General features: G+C 45.0%; 1 long non-coding RNA gene across 1 annotated transcript in view; it reads right to left on the reverse strand.

The window, feature by feature from the left end:
* Positions 1 to 9,430, reverse strand: part of LOC132324662 (uncharacterized) — a 47,477-nt gene extending 38,047 nt beyond the window's left edge. The window contains exon 1 of the long non-coding RNA XR_009485699.1: positions 9,041 to 9,430. This is a non-coding gene — a long non-coding RNA (uncharacterized LOC132324662). The remainder of the gene's footprint in view (positions 1 to 9,040) is intronic.
* Between the last annotated feature and the right edge of the window lie 12,389 nt (positions 9,431 to 21,819).

The raw sequence follows: 21,819 nt of genomic DNA on the forward strand, positions 1-21,819 counted from the left end.
AACTTCCTCATCTGTCCAGAGCTGCAGAGAAGATCTCAAGAATGCCAAATGCCAAAATCTTCTCTGCAGTTTGATTGGGCTTTGGTGGAACAGGTTTAGCCAAGTGTGCTGTACTTCTGTGGCCTTGGATACACCTTGAATAAAGGTGCCTTGGACCAACCTAATGCAATCTCCTCTTTCCTAGACACAGTTTCATTAGTTCAATAAATGTTTAACCAAGACCATGCTAGCGCTGTCACACTGACAAAGGAAAACACCACCAGCCCTCTCAGTCAACTTCTCCATGAAACACACAGCTTGGTGCTCACTATTTCCTCTCAATGTAGGTTGTTAGAAGAACACATTGTATTTAAAGTTTCCTGCCTTCCTAACAAATGTGACTCATTCAATTTTACATAATAATTTTCTTTATTTCGTGCAAGTCAACAGTACTTTGCTAACAGAAGTTACAGCATGTCTTCAGCACGTACTAGAAAGTAACCAGAGGGACGCCAGAAAAATAACATTAATTACTTCAGGCACTTTATTCAGTTGGTTTTCACTTAAAAAAAAAAAAAAACTTACACCCTTTTCTGATGGTTTTACAGTCCATTGCTCAATAACCTGTTATTATGTGATTTTTTTTTTATCACGCTCACCTAAGGCAATATGAGCTGTTATAATAGAAGCCAAATATTGAAACAGAATTTTCTACCAACTACACCATTATGAGTGATACTGATCTACAGCATCCTGCTCCTATTTTATTTATAGGAGACAGTAATAAAATATTCCTACTAACTTGATTGCTTTATATCATGTAACAGAAATGCTAAAATCAAGGTCAAGAGTATGTCAGTGGTTTAATTTCCCTAGTGCTAACCCACAGTAAAATTTCTCAGGATATAGTCTGCTGGTCTCCTGCAAGTCATTATGTATTTAATTTTTTCCCTGTAAAGTGCTTTTCTTGAATGCAAAGCCTGTGTATTCCAGAGGTAAATACATTAAGATAAAAGGTTCAAAGAATCTTTTTCTAAAGACATCTTATAATGTCTCGTAAGCTTCCTTATGAAATTCCAGTGCAAACCCAAACCATGCTGTCTTCAAAAGAATTCCCAGTGCATTTTCTTTGTTTACACAAAGGAAGGAAGGAAAATTAAAGGAGAGGGGGAGGGGGAAACTGCGGTCAATATTGTGGCCCTGCAGATTGCCAGAGTCAGACACCCTGGATCCTCAGAGTGAACAAAATCTATCAGTCAGGGCACTGCACAGGAAGTTGCTTGTATCTACTTGCCTTGGCTTCCAAGGCCTTCAGAGCATCTCATCTCTCAGCTGCCACTGCTGCCAACTCCTCGAACACACAGCAAAGCCCAGGCACATTTTCTGCCAGCAAGTTCCTGTTGTCTCCTGGGTAGTGAGGAACCCCCATTAGATACAGCCCAAAGCTAAAACCTCTCTCAAATAACGCCTCTACCAGCACAACTCCCCTAAAATTACACTGGTGAACTGCCATTACTGGCTGACATGCCTCCCAAACCTGTCCCACTGGTTTCTCTTACTGCCTCCCAATCTCCTTGTTTTATCTACCCATTATTCAGTTTTGCATCATGGGCTGCTTGGGGCAGGGACTGCCTTCACAGTGCTTGCACACCTCCTAAAGCCCTGGGATGGGGGGCTCCAAACTGCCAGTACCCAAGATGTTCTAATAAATAATAAAATAATCAGTCACAGGAGGAAGTCTCACTTCTCTACACAACAGAAAGCTGTAGGAAATTTGATGGAGATAAAGCATTCTGCAGCAATCATCTCAACATGCAGTTTGGCTTCATTTTGTCTCTCTTCCAACTCCACCACAGAATTTTTGCCAGACTGCAGGCAGCTCTGCTGCACAAAACACACCCACAACCCCACCCCAGCAGGCTTGATGGCTCTGCAGAGCCCAGTACAGGGGTAAAATAATCCTTGCTACACTTGTGGTCACTCTCAGGTTGGTAATCATGCTCCTGGTGGCTGACTCCCATTTCAGGAAGGTTGTGCTTCCCCCTCCAGCGCCACTGGGTCCAGAGCTTCTGCTGAGAGCTGTCCCCTGCCCAGGATGCAAACATTCCTCTCTGAAGCCCTGCCCAAGCATGCACCCAGGGGCTCAGATGGGCCCCAGTGTTTATGGTGCTGTTGCTCGTGCTGTGACTGGGCACTAGGGAACATGGCTGATCTGCATTCAGATTGCATCTCAAGAAAATAATTTTTTACAAATTCACAGTCTGCCTCTGTGCTTGACAAAGTCTCCAGTGCAAAGGAAGAGCTCAGAAAATCACAACAAAGAGTTTTGGGAAGTCATAGGAAAACTCCTGAAAGGAAACATTATGCTTGCTAGCATTTGTGCTGTTTGCTTGGCCGTGTCACAGTGGCCCAATCCTGCTCAAAATGAACCCAAAAAGTTTGTTCTCTAAAAGAGAGGCAAGGCATGCTGGGGGTAGAAAGGGTGGTAATTCTTCTGTAAAGAACTTTGTAACTTGAGTGCTACACCTCTGCCTTTCTAGTGCCCCCAGCAAGGGAAGGAACCTTCCATTACCTAGGCCAAGTGTGACTGGGTGACTTGTGCCTTTTTTCATGGTTACTTAAATGCATTTTTCATTGTGCAAGCACAGATACAGTAGCTGGGAGAGAAAATTATATGAGACTGCATCATACCATAGAATTATGGGATGGTTTGGGTTGGGACCATTATAAACAATTGTTTTAAAGGGACCTTTAAAGGCAATCTGGTATAATTCCCTGTCAATATGAGCAGAGACATCTGAAATAAAGATGACCATAAGAATTTCTGACCTATGTCAGAGCCTTACCAAGGGACTGAAATAAACTGGGCATTAGCTACAGAGGACATTCACAAGGATGAACGCATGAAGCTGTGGATTCTTTGAGGGAATGTAAATGGGAACAAGCAGTGTAAAATCAGACTGTACATACACAGAAGTCCACAATGGAGACCAAGTCCTCCTCTGAATATACACAATCATTACCCCAATACACACTGCATTACCCATGAGTAGCTCTGGTGTGGACGAGTCAGGCAAAGAGGGCAACACCCTTCCCAGCAGTACAGGAACTTCCTCCCCACAGTGGGTCACAGTGGAGCCTGCAGCTTAAAACAGGCTGGGATAACTTCTCACTGCCTTTTGAGCTACAAGAAGGATTTGGTTTTGTGCTTGCTTCTCCTGCATCTGACAGCTGGTTGCTAAGTTATCTCAGCTATTAATTCATTGGCACTCAGGGCTTGTGCTGGTGATGTTTTACAGGCCACCAGCAGCCCATGGAGGAGATCCAGGTGCACCTCCAACAGGCACAACTGTATTTACTGGGCTACCAGTCTCCCCTTGCTACTGAAAAACATCTAAGACTTGAACATTTATGTTCTCTAGACTGTGAGAAAACTACTCCAAAGCGACCTTTGTTTTACCTGCAGGTATACTGCCCTGTGTTGTGATCTTGTCAGATCTTGTTAAGTCATCAGCACCGAGGAAATCTGGATGATAAAAGCCAAAGACCTCACTGCTGAGATTTACAGACCTCAGCAGTGAGGTCTGTAAAGTTGTGGAAATGGCAACAATGAGGCACCATGTGCCTGTAAAGTTGTGGAAATGGCAACAATGAGGCACCAGTGTCATTTTTTAACTCATTATACAAAGAACTTTACAGGAGTCATCAACAGCATATTATGGAGGGCTTGTGAAGAATTCCAGTTCTAAAATCCTACAATAAAGAAATAGCAATGACTTAGGGCTGGACTGAGCCAATCCTTTTCATAAAACCTGATGTGTAGCCTGGCATTTTGGCTTTTTGTTTGTTTGTTGTTTTTGTTTTGTTTTTTCTTTTCTCACTCGTTACTACTCTATCCTTAAAAGAAAATAATGTTCATGGCACTATACAGTCTGCAATTGTTTTCTGAAACAGATTTTAGGGTGCCTTGCTTAACATGGATGTACACCTGGATGATTCTTAGTTCTGCAATGGTTTTCCAATGCTGTGCAGCCATCTCTGGAGCTGTGACACCTCCAGACCTCCTCCAAGGAAACCCAGGGAGCAGAAATCAGGAAGGAGGTGTACCAGGCTGAATTTTTATTTCAAAGTTAGAGGATATGCTGCTGGCAGCAGCAATGAAAAGGTAAGGCACAGAAACACTCTCTAGGTGTGAAGATGTTTCTGTCACCAGCCAGCAAACTCATGTCAGTCCAAGAAATATTGGTGGGAATTAAGATTGGAATGCCTGTCCTGCTCGGTGCATCTTAAAATGCATTGACTAGCTCAGGTGCCAGGGCCTGAAAGGAAATGAAAACAATTCTTGCTAAGAAACATGATCTTGTAAGTGCCCCATTACAGTGATGCCACAACAAAAAATGCTGTATGACTCCAGGGCTTTCAAGGTTTGGAAATACAGCAAAAAAGCCTTGGTTTTAGTTTTACTCATTTTGAGTCCTAGTGGCAATGGAACTGAGGGACAACGTAACCCTCTGCAGCAACCAGAGCTGAGTGAATGTGTCCCAGTGGGAAGTGGCAGAGTACCCAATGAGAAGGTGGCAGATTTGACAGCATAAGAAAATCTTAGCTCTGGGACCTTACCCCGAGCCTTGCCAGGGTGAGCTGGCTACACAGGTGCTAAGGAATATATTTAAAATAAGCTAATATGTGAAGAGAAAACAGTCACCTCCACAGAAAAATTATTTATCACCTTTGTGGAAATGCAGATATACCTCTAGAAGTCATGGCTGGCTGCAGCAAAGAGAGTATCATCTCCCCAGGTGAAGTTAAATAAAGTCAACATGGATCTATAGAGGAACAGCCTCTGTGTGTGATGACCAGTCATTTCCACTCACAGAAAGCAGACCTGACAGCATTCAACAGTCCTTGTTACACAAGGAGGAGGAAATCCAAGTCACCTCACTCAGCTCAGCTGATCTTCACTACTTGAGAGAGTAAAAGCCAAAGCCCTGAGCACTGAGGTACTCGAGATTCCAGATGCTTTAAATGTCCAGGGTGGTTATAAAACTACCATGATCCTTTCATGATGAATCCCAACAGGTATCTTCTCAAGCTTGAATGTTTAGAATTCAGTAAGTTAGGGTTAATTACAGAATAAAAGACAAAGAAAAAATTGTGATAATGTAAAAGACACAGAAGGGGATGTAATCCTGAAACGCCAAGTCCTGGGTCTACTTCTGGAAAATCTTATTAAAAAACCCTGATGCCCTGGATATCCAGGGGAAACCACCCCCAAGGTGAGCATCAGATAGCTTTCTCTGTTTCCAGCCTGTGCTCTGAAGACAAAAGAACTCTGAAGGGGTGGAGACCTGTGCAAGAAGTGAGGAATAAAAAAGCCTAAGGAAGGGAATATGTAAATGGAGCACAGACCTCGCTCTCAAAAAGAAAGACAAAAAATGGTGTTTGTGCTTTACTCAGGAGAGGGTAATGGAGGTGAGTTAGTGGGTGTTGGCCAGAGAAAGAGAGCACAGGTCAGACTTGTAGGATGATGTTTTGCATTTGTTGTCCAAAGATGGAGGACTTTTTGCAGATAGTGTCTAAAGAAAGCATCTTATTCACTTTTGTTGTGGATCCAAGGAGAAATGGGAGAAACAGTACCCATGGCATTATCCTTAGAAACTGGGCAGAAGTTTCCCAAAATGCTGGGAGTGTGAATGTCTATAAGATATCCATGTAAGAGTTCACTCAAAACCTGTTCCAACTCAGCAAGTTTTGGAAAACAAAATAATTAGTTTTGTTCATGCCTTATTAAGTTAGCTGTCATTAAAATTAGTGGGTGGTGCTATGCAGCAAGTTAGTTCCCAATTTTTCTGAGCATAAAACCTGAGTGATGGATCAGGTGCTGATGTAGGCTGCAGAAACACAACAGCAGGGTGGTATCTGTTGCAGAAGGTTTTTCTGCAATGCTCCTGAAGCTCTTCATTGCAGAAAAAACTAAAATATGAAAAAGGTTAAAATATATTAAGCTCACCAGTAGAAAAAAGTTGAATGTTGCTGACTCTTCTCCAGCATTCCATGGTGTTTCTCCCATATCCCTGCTGCACCATGCAGGGCTGGCAGTTCATTTCCTCCCTGCTGGAGGGGAGCCACAGAGCCCCCTCAAGTGAAGCAAGCTTCACATATACTCAGTTTGCACAAGTAATTACAGCAGGTTTGTTGCTCAAGAGTACAAACAGCCCACATCTTTAATGATTGTGCAAGAAACTTCCCTCAGAATAAAGCCTGAGCTTCAGAAGGCTGGGGATTTTTTAAGTGTAAGCTGAAATAAAAGTTTCCATAGCTATTTTTGATTTCTAAACCAGACTTTTTGTTTGTAAACACCCAGACAGCAGAGAGGTTGTCCTCCCTCCCTTCTCCCACGCAGAACCATCTTGCTGCTTTACCTCACCCTCTCCAAGCTGCCTGCTGGCTCTGGAAGATGCTTGGGAATGAGACAACAAAGGCTGTGTGGACAGCAGCTAAAAATGCCTGGAAAAGCAGTCCTTGGTGGGCAGATGAGGAGACACTGTCTTGTTTTCCCTGTCTGTGACCACTGCATGCCTGCACAGAGGGAGCCCTTGTGTTCAGAAGAGAAAGACAAGCTACAAGACACCATGCTAACTGTTCCCAGGGTTTCAGTCCCATTTTCCAATTAAGACCACGGATTTTCCATGCTACTGAGTGCTAAAGCTTTGGAGTTTGTGGTTGATCAGAGAGCTGGGTATCAGCTAATCAATCAACCCAGACATCTTTAAGCATGGCTACAGGTAGATGAATTTTAGGTGTTGAGATTTCACCTTTGAACTTTCCTTTACTAAAGTTATGACAGCTGGGCCAGACAGGAGCACTGCTGGTGCTGGCTTTGGGCACAGTGTGTGTAGTTTCACACTACAGGCTGGGCAGTGCTGCTGTCTCCATGACTTCACTCCAACCTTCTCTTGCTGGCCTTTGCAGCTGGGCTGTGCTGTGCACAGGTGCCTCATGCCAGCCTGGGAGAGCAGCATGGCTCTACCTGCTTTTGTCAGGAGAGGCCACCTCCTTGAGACAAGCTGGAAGTCCTCTCTTTTCCTTTTAAAATTTTCTTTCCTTTTTTACCCCTGCATTTTGCTCCCAAGGCTTGCACATAAAATGAGAGGACCTTGTCATTGATTACACAGAGGTGAGTCCATAAGCTGAGGGGAGCCCAGTTCTGCTCCTTGTTCCCTCCCATTTGCCCTGGACCAAACTGGTGTCAAACTGGGGAGCCATGCCCAGGCTCCACCAGCCTTCAGGCTCTGTTGCTCATTAGTGGAAACTGCACAGAAAGGACAGAGGGATGCTGGGGGGTTGTGAGTGTCTCCTCAGACACAGAACCACTGGACACCACCAGCAGGATGGTCCCGTTTCAGAACATTCCCTTTCCCCCTGAGGTGGTTGCTGGTGATTGGTAGTGAAGGTTGTGGGGGGTCACTGCCAGAGCTCAGCTCCAGACATCCTTTCTTTTGTATCCTTCATCTTTCCTGGTCAGCAACTTCTGAGTTAAATGAGAGAGATTTTTTGTCTTTGGACCTATAGTGTTCAGTTATGACTTTTAAAAAGTTTATTATTAATAACTTCTTCCTTTCCACTTTTCCCAAGGCATAGAAAGTTATTCCTTTCAACTTTTCCCAAAGCATAAAAAGTAGGACATAGATATTCAAAGATGAAACTGGAGCACACAGGCTTATGGAAAATCCAAATGAAGGAAGCACCTACAGCTTTAATTTAGATGCCTGATTTTTTTAGCATTTCTTTTTGTGGACGTTGTAGGGAAATTAGGTTTTACAGGGACCCACAAGTGTGAACAGGTTTTAGTTTGGTAGATCAGGATGGGAGTACCAGTGCATTAAAACTGGCAATATAGAGGAAGAGGAGAGGGAAGGGGAAGGAGGCAACAAGAGCAATGGCCTCCACCTCTAGGATAAGAGCAAGAAAAGAGGAGTAGTTGAATCCCACATGCAGACATAACGACATGGAATTTTCACCTGGAAAAGAGAATTTCAGAGACCTTCAAAGACTAAGCATTCAAATGAGGTGACTTTTTGTTCTGAAACAGCATGGCATCAGAATTTTTCCTTAAGTACCTGGCGTCAAAACTCAAGCACAGAGTGGCAGCTGAGGCTTGCAGGCAATCCTGAGCATCCCCGGGTGAACTTAGTCTGTAGTACTGGCTCTGTGTATTTGGACAGAACTGCAGCAGCAAGGAGTGCTGCAGCAGGCTCCTATGGGCTGAAAAGTCAATATGAGAACCCAGAGTGTGGAAGTGCTGACAGGATAAAGGCGTCCTCACGGTGTTTGAACCCAATCCAAAGCTAACATAAGTGAAAACCTCTGGAGAAGCTGTTCTTGTTGAACTGCAAGTTGCTTTTTTCCCCTATTTAAATAAGCCAAAGTAGTTAAATTGAGATGATAAGAATCTGAACTTTATCAGTGAATTCTACCTTTCAAAAATAGTTATTCAAATTCTTACTTCATCAGGCTTTAGGAGGTAACACATTTAAAGAAATAAAATGTGGAAAAAAATCCATTTGAAGGTGCTGGCTTCATCTGCATGGCAATGAAATGTTCTCAAGAAAGGCGTTTACTTTTAATTAGTAATAAAGCAAATGCAAACCACCATAGGCCACATTTGAGAAATGCTGCAGTTCAAAGTGAGAAAAGACTTTTAATAAATGAAATTATAAGTGAATACCATTAAATACGTGTCAACACAACCATTAGAGCAATCTATCAACCAGCAGCATAAAGAAAGAATAAAATCACACAGGTGAGTTATGGGCATAATAGAAGTGTGATTGTATTTTTGCACTTTGTCTTCAGGAGAAATAGGTCTCTCCACAACAAAAGACCACCAGCACAGAAGCAAACCCAAGCCCCAACCAGGAGGGACTGGCTCCAACCTAGGCTGTTTTTACAATACCCACTGCACTAATTTATCACCCTGCTCCTCACCAGTGGTGTGATTTTATTCTCTGACATGACAGGCTGTACTGTGCCTGCAGCCCATGCCTCCATGAATACTTACTCCAGTTGATGCTGCCTCTTGTTGCCCCAGCTTAGATGAGCCAGACCTCACATGACCCAGGGCTGTGCCAGCTGCTCTGCAGCCATGCTGTGTGTCCCACTCTTGGACAGGCAAAGGGCCACAGCCAGGGAGGATGCAGGCTTTGAGGTCAGAGGATGGGTAGCTCCTGTTTCACACCCCCTGCAGCTGACCAGCTGGTGTTGGGGTGGGACAGCCTACAGGTCAGGTCACTCCTGCATCAATGTGCCACCTGCTGAGAACAGCGCACAGAGTTGGTCTGGTTTTTTAATTGCTGCTATTCACTTATTTATCTCTTGGGTTCACTTCTCCTTGAGCTTGGAGTTGCTCCTCTGGGCTGGGTCTGCCCCTTCTTACGGAGTAGAAAACCCTAAGTATACCATGGGTGCTGTTAGCAGCAAATATATATCAAGTCATCACAACAAAATCTTCTGGGCTAATTTCCAACTCCACCTCCTCACAGCTAGCACTATAGAGAAAGGTTTACCAGGAAAAAACCCTAAAACCAACCAAACAACAAAGCAAACAAACAAACAACAACAAAACCATGCAAATAAACAAGAAAGGACCATAAGGGAGGGAGCTCATCTCTACTTCCAGCCTCCACAGTGCTCAGCCTGAATTTGCACACCTCCAGGGACACTCCCCCAAGGAAGCTGGTGCTGACTTTTGTTAGAGATGGGCCTTTCTATTTTATCTCATTTTGCTCAGAAGAAGAAAGAAGGGCACAGTAATGCTGACTCTGTTTAGCTGCATCAAGACAAAGGGAATGTTGCTTAGGCTATTTTTTTGCTCAGATGTGCTCTCCCTTCCATTTGCAAACATGTTTAGATGGTGGGAGCCACTATCCTGGAGGAGCAGGGGGTGGTGATGCTGCAGGAGGAAATACTAAGTATAAGAGTGGCTAAATGTAAGTTCGGTGATGTCAGCTCTGTGTGTGATAGAAAAAACAAGGACTATGTTCAGCTCCTCCAGGCTCAACAGCAAGGGTATAAAATGCTTCTGAGAGGGCTAAACAGCTCCAGACCCAGAAAAAGACAGTTGGGTCGCTGAGATTATACTTAATTGGTGTTGTGGGAAGGCAGCCTCTCTGCAAGGCAGCCTACGCTGTCCCCTCATACAAAGCCTTTTCATGAGCTGCAGGGGACATACTGCCAAACATCTTGCCAAATACCAGCCTTATAAAGTCATCTCAGGAAACAGAGGAGCCTGAAGCCACCAGGACAATCTCACTGCCCTCATTGTCTGTCCCTGCCATCCCTGCTCTTTTTGTCCCTCTTGTCCATGCCCCAGCCCTCCTAGGCTGGATGGCAGCCTCATCCCACCTTCTGTAGCCATGTGAGCAGCAGCATGGGCAAAGTTTTCTTGTAGGGAAGGACCCATATCACCAGGTCTTGTTTAATCATCTGTCCAGGATTCATCTGCAGCTGGTTTGCAGTCACACAACCCCCAAAGAGCAAGACAGTGAAAATACTTTGTCCAAGCTGGCTTTCCTTGCAGTGACAACACACACACACACACACACACACACAAAACTCCTCATCACGCCAAGAGGCCAAATTTTCCATTTTGTCTGTGTCTGCATCTGTCTGTGCCAGGCTGGTCTGACAGCAGGATTTAGTCCTAAATATGCTACTGCCTCCCTAGCAGTGCTCAACCTGCTTGGAGCTCATCTAGCTGGAAATTATGTTTAAAATAGGATTCCTGATATATTCTGGTGAGGGTCTGGTAGAGAGACTGACCCCCAAGAGTTCCAGGGAATTAGGTGACACATCTGTTTCCCTGTGCTTTCTCTGCTGCTATGGGAAATTTCCCACAGAAAAATGATATTTTTGGTAACTTTGTTGTTGGTAGTTTCAACCTCTTGATGAATGACACCATGAACCACCAGAATCCTGTGTCATCTAGACTTGGATGAGTCATGAACTCGCTTAGGACTTCATCTTACACAGAAGGGGCTATAACTTCCCTCTCAACTTTTCACATCCCTGATTAACTTTTGCATGTGATATTAGGAGTAAGGGTTTGGCTGGATCTCATTCATGCATTCATTTGTGTATGTTTGAGGTGTGTCTGTGCACAGATACATGCACCATCTATGTTCGTAGCCAAATGCCTGACTTAAACACACAAAGCAAGTACAATGTTCCAGAAAAAATGAGAATCATTTTGCTGGGGAAGAGGTGTGGAGGGCTTTATTTTTTTTTTTTCAATTGGGCTTTTATGTGTTGAAGGTGTAGTCCAGTGGATTTAGCTTTTTTTTTTTCCTCCAAAGGAAACATTTTACTATTCTGAATATATTTTCTCAACTTTGGAACCTGAACTTAAGCCTCTTTCTCCAAACCATGCCTTGAAAATTAAAGCACTTAGAGCCAGATGCTGAACTGATATATCCATAGGAATGCATCATTTTGTTTCCTAAAGGGTGCTTTTTCAGGCACCCTGTTCTGAGGCCAGGCAGAGCAGAGCAAGTTTGACCAGGCTGCTTCCAAGGGTCATTCCAGCTGAAATTGTGGTTACATGAGCCCAGCCTAGTGGCTCCTAACTGGTGAGACAGTGTTTCCCAAGGGAACTAACCCTACCAACACTGTTTGCTGGAGCTGGGAACACTGGGGAGGTGCCCAAGTGGCCCTGGGCAAAGGCAGCCTGCTCGACCATGCTCTTGGCCCCAGAGTTGGGTGGGCTGAGACATGGAGCTCTGCCAGGGTGCTACGGTGGAGAGGGCTGGGAGAACGACGACCTTTGGGGGCTGTAGCTGCCACATACACGTTGTGAAATGCCTCTCCAAAAGAAACAAAGGGGCTGCTGCAAAAGCAGCAAAGTCCCCAGTGAGGAGTGCTGCAGACAGTATGAGAAAAGGTCTGCAGAGCAGGGCAGAAGAGCCCTTTGCCTCACTGTGCTGCTTTCTGCATTCCCACAACACTTTGCCTTTTGAGCTCAGCCTTGCAAGCTCCAAGGCAAATCAACAAGTTGAAGCAGGAACCTAATTCAAGCTCTGAATAAAACCCATACCTGACAACTTTAATTATTAGGCTGATGCGTCATATTTACATTAATTTGAGCACTACTTAGATTCAATTACAATAATTCTTCCATATATTCATTCCAAGACATTTCAATAACTTAGCAGATAGCATATATAATCAAAGATTAGCTGAAGAAACAGGTTTGCCCTCTACAGGCATACTGTTCCTCTACCTGGGTGCTGACTACAGCACCCTGTGCGTGGGTCTGCATGGATGTGCCTAATAGGGCACAGCATCTGGAACAGTGTCAAAGGACAGGGGCTGGAAAGCCCATGAGCCTTGGCCATGGTCCCAGATCAAATTACAGCCCCTGTGGTGGGGGTCCATGTTCACCTTAACACGTGCTATTGCAGACTGGAAGCACTCCTGGATTCCTCTTTTGTGTTCGTTGATCATCCTACAGCGATGACCAGGACAAATATTTTTCATCAGCCAGCTGGCCAGAAAGTTTATTCCAGATGATCTTGAGGTGTCTTGCAACCTGGTAGTCTATGATTCTAGGATTCCAGATGCTATTTGGCTCATTCTCCCTCCCCTTTTCCTGCATGTTTTTCAGGAACACAATATCTGTTTGATGCAGAGCATGACAGAGCACTCAAGCCAGAGTGCCATGCCATGGCACCATGTCACAATCTGTTCTAAGTCCTAGGTATAGCTTGTGCTGCTTGTGACTGATAAGGTGTTAAATGATCTGCATCCCCAAAGTGGAGAAACTCTTTCCTTCTTCCTACTACCAACACCCCAGGATCATACTGTCATAATCATGAGCTACAGGGTGAAGAGTGAAAGCTACTGCCCAGGTGTTTTCCACTCTCGTATTTGGGTGTCTCTCACTCACTTGGTGTAATAAAAAGAGTTGAGATGTATGGCTAAGAACTGATCTTTCCCCAAGCATTACAGAAAATGGCATATGCAAACAAATTTTACAGTCCAAGTACTCTTTGGAGCCCTACATCCCCACAAAACTTTTCAGTATGTTTGGGAGGGGGGACAACAGTGAACAGAAAAGCCCTCTCTCTGGACATGAATTTCACTCCCAAGGTACGAGAGACCAAGTAAACAGGGGCTACTTTAAAATCTTGGAAAAGTTCTGTGTTTCTCTGACTGTTCTGCACTTTCCAGGGATGGGGAATAATTTTCTGAGCAGTTTGTCTGCCCTGAGGAAGGTCCCGATTTCAAGGGAAGCAAGAGCAGGCTCTGAAAGCGGCAGTTCCCCATCAATTCAATGTGATGCTGTTGGTTCCCCGCAGCACGGCTCTGTGTGTCCGAGCCTCCCCGCACTGCAGCGGGGGCTCGCTCCGCTCGAGGGAGCTCCTGCTGCTGCGGAGCCCCAACCAAACCCTGGCGGAGCCTGCAGGCAAAATCCCGCGGGTGCCAAACCCCCCGTGCCGGGGGAGGCTCCGCAGGGACTCCTTTCCTCGGGATGGCTGAGGAGAAGCTTGTGCCGGAGCCTGAGATGCTCCTGGCTGAGGAAAGGCGTTTCCAAGGCTGTTGTGTTTCAGCCCGAGGTGCCCGGAGCTCTGCCCACCCGTGCCAGCAGCTGGGCTGGCCACGGCACCATCGCACTCCCAGCGGTCCTTGTCACCACATCTGCTGCAGCTGGGCACTGCTGAGTGGGGGGGTGCAGCGTGTGGGAAGGGGCAGGTCCCCAGGAGGAGCTGATTGACGTGGCTTGAGGGTCACTGAACTATTCAAAAAAGCAGACTTGAGAAACAAAGCCTACTTTGGTTATTTCTTAATCAGGAAAAATTGACCTTATTGTGCCCTGCACAGTGACTTATCACTGCAGAAAACTGCATTTTCACAAGGAATACTCCTCCCAGGAAGCTAATTGTATATAAGGATAATGGCTGAGGAGATAATTTCAGTCCTTTTAAAAAAAAAACTCTTATGTTACAGATCCACACCTCAAAGTATCAAGACAAAAATAGAGTCTAATCAAATGCTTAGAAAGCATCTGCACCTTTGGCAGGACAGCATTGAGGGAGCTGTGCCTCGCATCCCCGGTCAGCCAGGAATCCCAGCAGTGCAGATGCTTTTGGAGAAGGCCAGAGGGCAAAATCCATCCCTGGCTTCATTAGAGACCGTTAAACCTGATTCATCCCGTCTCCAGCCACTCCCTGGCTTGTCTTTGGAAAGCCAGCACACACCGAGGCGAGGCGTTCCCCAGCAAGGGTCAGGTGTCAGAGGCAGCTTCTCCAGCAAGCCGGTGTGAGTCAGAGCGTTTGGGAACTGCTCCAAGCTATTGGAAAAAAACAACTCCCAAATTAGCTGGGGTGGCTCCCAAGCGAATCCACCTCCGCGGGGAAGGAGGTGATCTAATGAAAGCGTGCGGTCAGAAATCAAAAGAGCCTGGAAAGCATTCCAAGCTGCATAATAAGATTTCACATTTCATATCTTCAAAGCATTAAGTGAACATTATCTAATTAATCCTCACAACACTCCTCAGAGATATTATCCCTATTTCACAGACAGAGAAACCAAGGCACAAAGTTAAGTCACTTGCCTGGGGCCAGAGAAGGGAGTGTCGAAGCTGGGATTAGAGTCCAGGAGTTCCTGGCGCCCAACTTTTTCCTCAGACTACTGGGTCATGTGTCTTCCCTGCAGGGAAGATAATAATGAGCCCATAATTACCCATACAAATTCCCAGTGACCAGGCTAACCCGTCTGTATAAAGCTATTTGTAATTCCAATAAACACGCCCACAATTTAGCTGCCTCCATGAGCTACCAGTACTCTCTCAGCCATAGGAATCCAGACCTTTAAATAGGGGCTGTTCTTTGACAGAGCAAATCCCAGCTCTGACCCACTCCAAGGGCCACTGGAGAACTTCTTGTCACTTGTATATCCCTGGTGACCACCCATGTATGGCATGAGTACTGTGGGAACTGTGGAGGCAAGGCAAGGTTTGTGGAGAGAGGGAAGAGAGCTGTAAAAAATAGGACAAGCCCTTTGGGCACCCATGCCCTTTTCCAAACTTGATGCAGAAACTGAAACTTTTTGCAAAGTACAGATTCACCATCAAAGGAGAGGTTGTGTGGTCAAATACATTGCTCAGCACAGTCTGTCAGTCTCATAAAATAAATGACCCTTCCATATGTAGACACAGCTCCTTGAAATGGCCTTGAGCAGACTCACAGCAATGTCACTGGAAAACTCAGGGCACCCAAAGTGCCCCATGCCTTCAGCTCGTTCCTTATCCAGCCCAGGAGAATAGGGGAGCAATCTGCTTGAGCTCTTGTGTACATCCCAAAGAGATATGCCTGGGGTTCACCCTGTTTTTCCATTACAATAAGGCCTCTGTGGGGGTGTGAGGGTGTGCACGTGTGGCTGTGTGCCTGTACTTCTGTGGTGCTCTGTGCTCTCTTTGAATCCAGTGAGCTGGTCTTTTCAATGTGAGCCTCAGGCATTTTGTGCCTGGTACCCTTCATCATTCAATGTTTTTTCAGCTGTGTCTCAGCAGGAGCACCTTTCCACAGAGCCTCTATCATCCCTACTCAAACCCAACTTATTGTTACTCCAGGAAAGAGATGACTGTGGAATTCCCTTGGACGATGTGGTACACTGCTGTATCACACTTTATTTTAGCTGAAACTTGAGTATCTGCCTGGCTCTTCTCCCATGATGTGGTGTCTACTCTTGCTTGCAATGTACTCTGCCAGGGACACCTATGGCTCTCGTCACAGACCAGCACAGCACCCCAGCAACCCCAGCAGACACTGTGAAACACAGAAACAGCCCCTCTGTGTCCCCCTCAGCCTCTGTACTTGGGTCAGACAGCTCCAGTGACAGTGATGTCAGAGATATTGCAAGGCAAGAACTAAGAGCAAACTAAATTGTTTGTGGTCAAGAGGCCTGTGGTGCTTCCTGGATGTAGGACAGCACTTGTGATGGGCAGGGACAGAGCAAGCAGTTCTGTTCCCTCCACCAGGGCCGGGACTCGCTCCCCTGGAGCCGTATCCTCACAGTGATAGATAAGGGCTTCTCTGGGTGCTTTTGCTCTAGGCACAGGGACACCATTTCCCAGCCAGGCCATGACATGGCTAACTGCCCACAGCTCCTGGAGGCTTGTTTCTGCCCAGGCACCGGTGTCAGAGATCCTCCCACGCTGCTGGAATACCACCTAGTATTTCCTCAGACTCACAGTGATGTGCAGAACCCCATCTGCTTTTTTTTCAGTACCTTAGGCAATATTTCAAAACCAGGCCAGGACAACAGTAGTGCTGAGCTCCAGATAATTTGGGCTGGCTGAAAGCTGTCCTGAACTGGCCCCATTGCATCCTTAGACTACTGGCCTCTTTGGGACATCTGGGTTTTAGAAGAGGCAGGGAGGATGGGACAGCCTTGGGGAGACACAGGAGGCTATAGCAGTGTCCACAAGGAGGACACTGAGGAAAAAGCTGAGGAAGGGGTGTCAGCAATGAGTTTTCATCCAAAAAGGGCTGAGCACTCACAGACTGTCTGTGCTCTGTAGGCTGTGGTGGTACCTTGTCACTGAGGAGAGAACAAAAGGGCATTTCAAAGGCTTGAAGTAGCCATGTCTGTCAAGCCCCAGGGTGCCACACCACATCCCCAGTGGGCTGCAGGACAGACCAGCAGCAGGATTATAATGGAGCATTTGGGGACATGCACAACTCTTCTTCAACCAAGAGTCCCACCACAGACATAATCACTCAATACTTGGGGACATATTTCTCAAACTTGTTCAAAGCCTGCTCTGGTCCCAGGCTTTTAATGCACCCAGTTGAGGAGTTTCATTGTGATGGTAGTGCTTTGAAACTACAGAGCAGTGGCTTCTGCTGGGGACCGAGTGCTTTGTGCAGAAAATTTCTTCAGAGCTGCACTGAAATCAGAGATGCTGCTCTTTGAAATATATGGCTTTTCCTTTCTTTTTTAAATTATTTCTTATAACTGTCTTTATTTACGGATCCAGAAGTATCATTAAAAAAAAATTAAAGGCACATTTTGTTTACTAAACCACTTTCATGTAATTTTTTAAAAATATGGTAAATACACAAACACATCTTATCTACCCTTTATATTTAGGAGCAGATTTATTCATGTGAGGAACCAAACAGCCTTTTCCTCACTTTTTTGATCCAAGGACCAAGAACTCCTGTGCAAGAACATGTATAATTAGTTTCTCAAGTCATAGATATGTTTTTGATGCAGTAACTGCCAGAAGAGCTTCTGGCTGGCTCATCTCCTACTGAGCTGTAACAAAAAAAATATCTATATGTCTGTATATGTTTCTCCCCCAAGATGCAAACCTTTATATAAAAATGATTGACAGTAAGTGCTGACAGACAGGAACTAGATTATCTCAGAAATGCTGCAAACCATACAAATATAACATTTTTTTCTGTAAGTGGTGTGGTTTAATGACATAAACCGATAGTATGAAATGGCTTGTTAGAGGCTCATTAGACACTGACAGCTGTAAGCATTTCAGGGTGCTGTATTAAAAACATCTGCTCAAAGGAAAAAATAGCACTAAAAAAAGAAAGGAATGAAAAGTTGAGAACAGCCTCACATCCAATTTGTTGTCTGGTAGCTACCAATTCTAGGAATGATTAAGACCTCCCAATTTCAATAAGTTAAATCTAGCAAGAGCCAGATTCTTGAGATCTGGGCACACTGTGCCTCAGGTTGCACATTTGGCCTTATGCTCCCTGGCTTGTGGAGCATGTGTTTTGTGAATTGCCTTCATACAGCTATCCCATGGGAGGAGGTTCCAATTAGCAGTGTAACCATTGTACTGCCAATATCTTCTTACCAGTTCTGATCTAGCAGATTTTTCATTCAACATGGTCAAGACAAGTTTCAGACATGAAGAGATCCTGGGATGCAAAGGAAGAATAAAATGTTTTCTTAGGGTATTATGTAGTAATAGGAAAATACATGTGGAGTTGATCACCCAAAATCCAGATGCAGCTGCTGTTTGGCATCTGCTTCGCCTGTTTCAAGTTTTGTTTTTCCTGAAGCTGCGTTGCCATACCTTTGGTGTCCTCAGCTACCAGGTGCTGGCATTTAGACAAGGAATCTAGGAAGAGATGACCTCATTGTGCCTCTAGCCAAATAACACAAAATGGTTTAAAAGACCCAAACAAAATCCACCCCCCTCCCCATTTTCTTAAGCTGGAGCCATGAGCTGTTCTTATCTCCAGACAGGGGCACTTCAGAGGTCACCTTGCAGGTCTCAAAAGGCTCCTGAGCCTCTTGGCCATTGCAAAGCAGAGAGACGAATCTCAGTCCTGGGGATGGGTAGGAGGAATCCTCTCAAAGAATCAAAATACAAAGAGACTTGGGTGAAGCATTGCTATTTCAGTTGCAGCCATGGATAGAAGGTATTCCTTCTATTTTGTTGGAGAAAAACATACTACTGCAAAGTGAAACTGGAATTGTAATACTTTGTGAAATGCTGCTCAGTTTCCTAAATAGAACTGTTAGTGTTTGAAGGTGGGAAATGTCAACAGGAGGATACTTGTGTGCAACTTTCCCTTTATGTAAAATTTTTAATTCAACAGGTTTTAGTGCCATTTAATGAGAAAACTTTTAGGATTTCCAGGTGGCTCTGGAATCATGAGCATCTGATGCCTGGAAATTAGACTGACAATGAGCATCAAAGCAGAAGTTCTCCAAAGGATCTCCAGTTGTTTATTCCTCACTAGACAGAAAACTGAAAGGGGAAAATACCTCTAATGGAAACCCATTGAAATGTGAGAAAGCTGAGCAAGCAAGTTATGCCATTGAAACAGGAGACTCAGTCCCTCTTGAGAATGGGATGTGCCTGAAAGTTTAAAAGCACAGCAACAAGGTCAGATTCCTGACACTTCGATTGCTGACCATCAGCTGAGCTGTATGTGCTCTCAAAATGCCAAGTAATGCCACTGCATATAGCCTGCATGATAGAAGGTTTGATTGTTTTGCATTTTCCCCTGCCAAACCTGCACATATCCATGGACAGTCTCTGCCTCAGCTGACATGTAACTGGGGCAGGTGTGGTAAGGACTGAGCTGGGGACACAGTGGCTGGTAATGCATCTTGTCCAAAGCCTGCAAGGAGATTGTAGTAGCTCTGCTTTCACTCCAGTGGATTTTGGCCCAAACCAAAAGGGAAGGGATACAAGAGCCTCTACAGCTACTGGTCTGTAGCATCTACACCCTTCTGACACAGAGATACATTCCCCTTGCCAGTTAGTGTGTCACTGGAAGTCTTAACACATGAATACAACCTTTTTGATATTTCTCATTTTTAGAGTCTCTCAATCTATTAGGAAAGAAAACAAAATCTCACAAAACATTTCACTGAAGTGCTGCTCTTAAGCATCAATTTTACTTCCAGCAGCCCATTTACCCAAAGCCATCCTTCGACAGATATGAAGTAACTCTTCCTCTTGCCAACCCAAAGGGAATTTCATGGGCAATTACTTCCTGCTTCCATCTAGAACCAAGGTCTCACAGAGAGATTTATTTCTTAGCAAACATCTGAGAGCGTCTCCAATTGTGTCTAAATATTTATGTTCATGTCTACATAGTAAAGATTGCATCTCATATAGGAGAAAGAGGTACAGACAAATAAAGGAAGTCCCAGTGACAAAGGGCAGTGATGAAAACTGTCGACCAGTTTGAAGGTTAGACAAATGGCTTCTGAGGCCCCAGTCACAGCACTGTAACTTCATTGTTGTTAAATGCAGTTTTGCACAGTCTTAGGAGAGGTATTCTGTACAGCACATCTTTCATAATTAAGAAGAAAATTATTGTTTCTTTTCCAAGTCAAATAAACCATGTTTATCCGGGGTGGGGGGGGGGGGGGGTGGGAAGAGAGTTGAGCTGGTCCAAGAGACAATTTTGAAACTTTAGATTGAGAGGAGTCAGAAAGTCTGAGCTGGGGACAAAGAACTCATCTGCAGCATCCCATAAAAGGCCCTGGCACAGAACCCTGCCAGGATCCTGGCTGTGAATGCTCAGGGCATGTTGAAAGCCTGGGGACAGCAGACCTGACCCAGCACCGTGGAGCCAGAGGGCAAACCTGCAGCATGTGCAGCACCAAATCCCAGCAGACACGTGCAGAAGGGATCAAGGGCAGTGTGAGCTTTCCCCACCTGCTGCCCTGCCTGCACATCGCTGCCCACACAGGCTTTGCCTTGACCACAGTGGGATCTCTGGTCACAGTTATCATGGTGCTACCTAACAGCAGCCAGAAAACACAGATGCTCTCAGTGCAACGTGGGATGGGGTTTGCAGATGGAGGAGTTTGTATTTTGAGTCTCATCTGCTGGCCACTGAGAGATGATCTGTGTGAATGCTATCAATCCCATGGGAGGGCAAGCTAAGAAATGAGCACGGCTAGGTTTAGCTTCATCAATTTGCTTTGAAGGTCTCCCTGTGCCTTCGCTGTATTGCCACATACTGCCAATATTCAGGCTGACCATGAGCTAGAAGAAAAAGGCTTCAAGCAAACAATTTTGTTCTTCAGTAATCTTTCAATTACAAAGATTCATCTTAAATGTGGTGCTTCTAGTGATGTGCTTGATGTTCCTTCTTTTGAAGGCCAGTCTGCTGGACTTCATCAATAAACTCAGCGATTGTGGCCATTCTCACGGTGAGCGTGGCAGGTTCACTGTGCCAACTGAGATGTATCATTTGCCATGAATGACAAGGTTGATGGCTGGGTTTAGGCTCAGTCTGTGGCAAATTCCAGTGCTGAGTCCACTGGCAAGTCTTCAGAGAAAGCCTCTGGGACTCTTTTGGATTCAGACAATTGCTGGTTTGGCCTCTGTCTCATGTCTTCTTGGACATAGCTCCCCTTTGTCTCCCTCTCCATGAACTCCCTTTGAAACAATTAGAACCTTCTCAAGCTCTTTGTTTCTAATTCTGGGCAGTTTAGCACAAAGTATATTTATGCTAATTGCATACTGAAAGTGCACTCTGCTTGGCTTGGCTTTCCCTTGCTAGGACTTTTAAGTATATATTTGTCATTGCTGGGAGCAACATTGGATTTGGGAGAGCCACAAACTTAAAGGGTCTGGGCTCACCTATTTTATTCTGTCCTGGAATTAAGTAGCACTGGGTATTGATGTCTTGAAAGTTTTCCTGCTCTTGTTCCACTTTAAAATGTCAGCTCTACTTTAAAACTTTATGCTTCCCATCCAAATAAACAAATCTGTTCTGAACCTGGCTGATGCCAGGCTCAGGTCTAAGTAGATCTTCTCTGCAATGGAGCAGAGATGGGAGTGGACAAAAAAACTAGTGTCCCACCTTTGGAGAGTGTTTCCCAAGCCGAGGCTTATGGTGCATGAAATGAGTCCTTGAATTGAAAACTCCAACAGGTATTTCTACACAGCATGGAGCACATTTAGGTTTTGCACAGAAGTGGTCTCCAGGGGACAGAGCACTATCTGATGCCATCAATCAAGGTTCCTCTGGCCAAAAGAGAGGACACTCTGTTCCTTTAAAAAATCCAAACAGAAGAAGGTATAAGAATATATTTTTAGGAACTTTCCTAAGGGTTTCTAAAAAGAATATGCTGTTAAGTAATATTTAAATGTCTACAAACAACATTTGTCCCCATGCTTTTCTTTCCTCCCTCCCTTCTCATTCCTTCTTTTTTAGGTCCTTTCCCACAGTAATCTGTCTCCAGTATTTCTGCTTCCCATTCCTCAGTTCACAGGCTGTTTCCAACAGCAGAAGCTAATGTTGTGATGCCAGCAATTATGGTGTAACTGGAACTAAA

The sequence above is a fragment of the Haemorhous mexicanus genome, chromosome 1, assembly GCF_027477595.1.
Source record: "Haemorhous mexicanus isolate bHaeMex1 chromosome 1, bHaeMex1.pri, whole genome shotgun sequence".
Lineage (NCBI taxonomy): Eukaryota > Metazoa > Chordata > Aves > Passeriformes > Fringillidae > Haemorhous > Haemorhous mexicanus.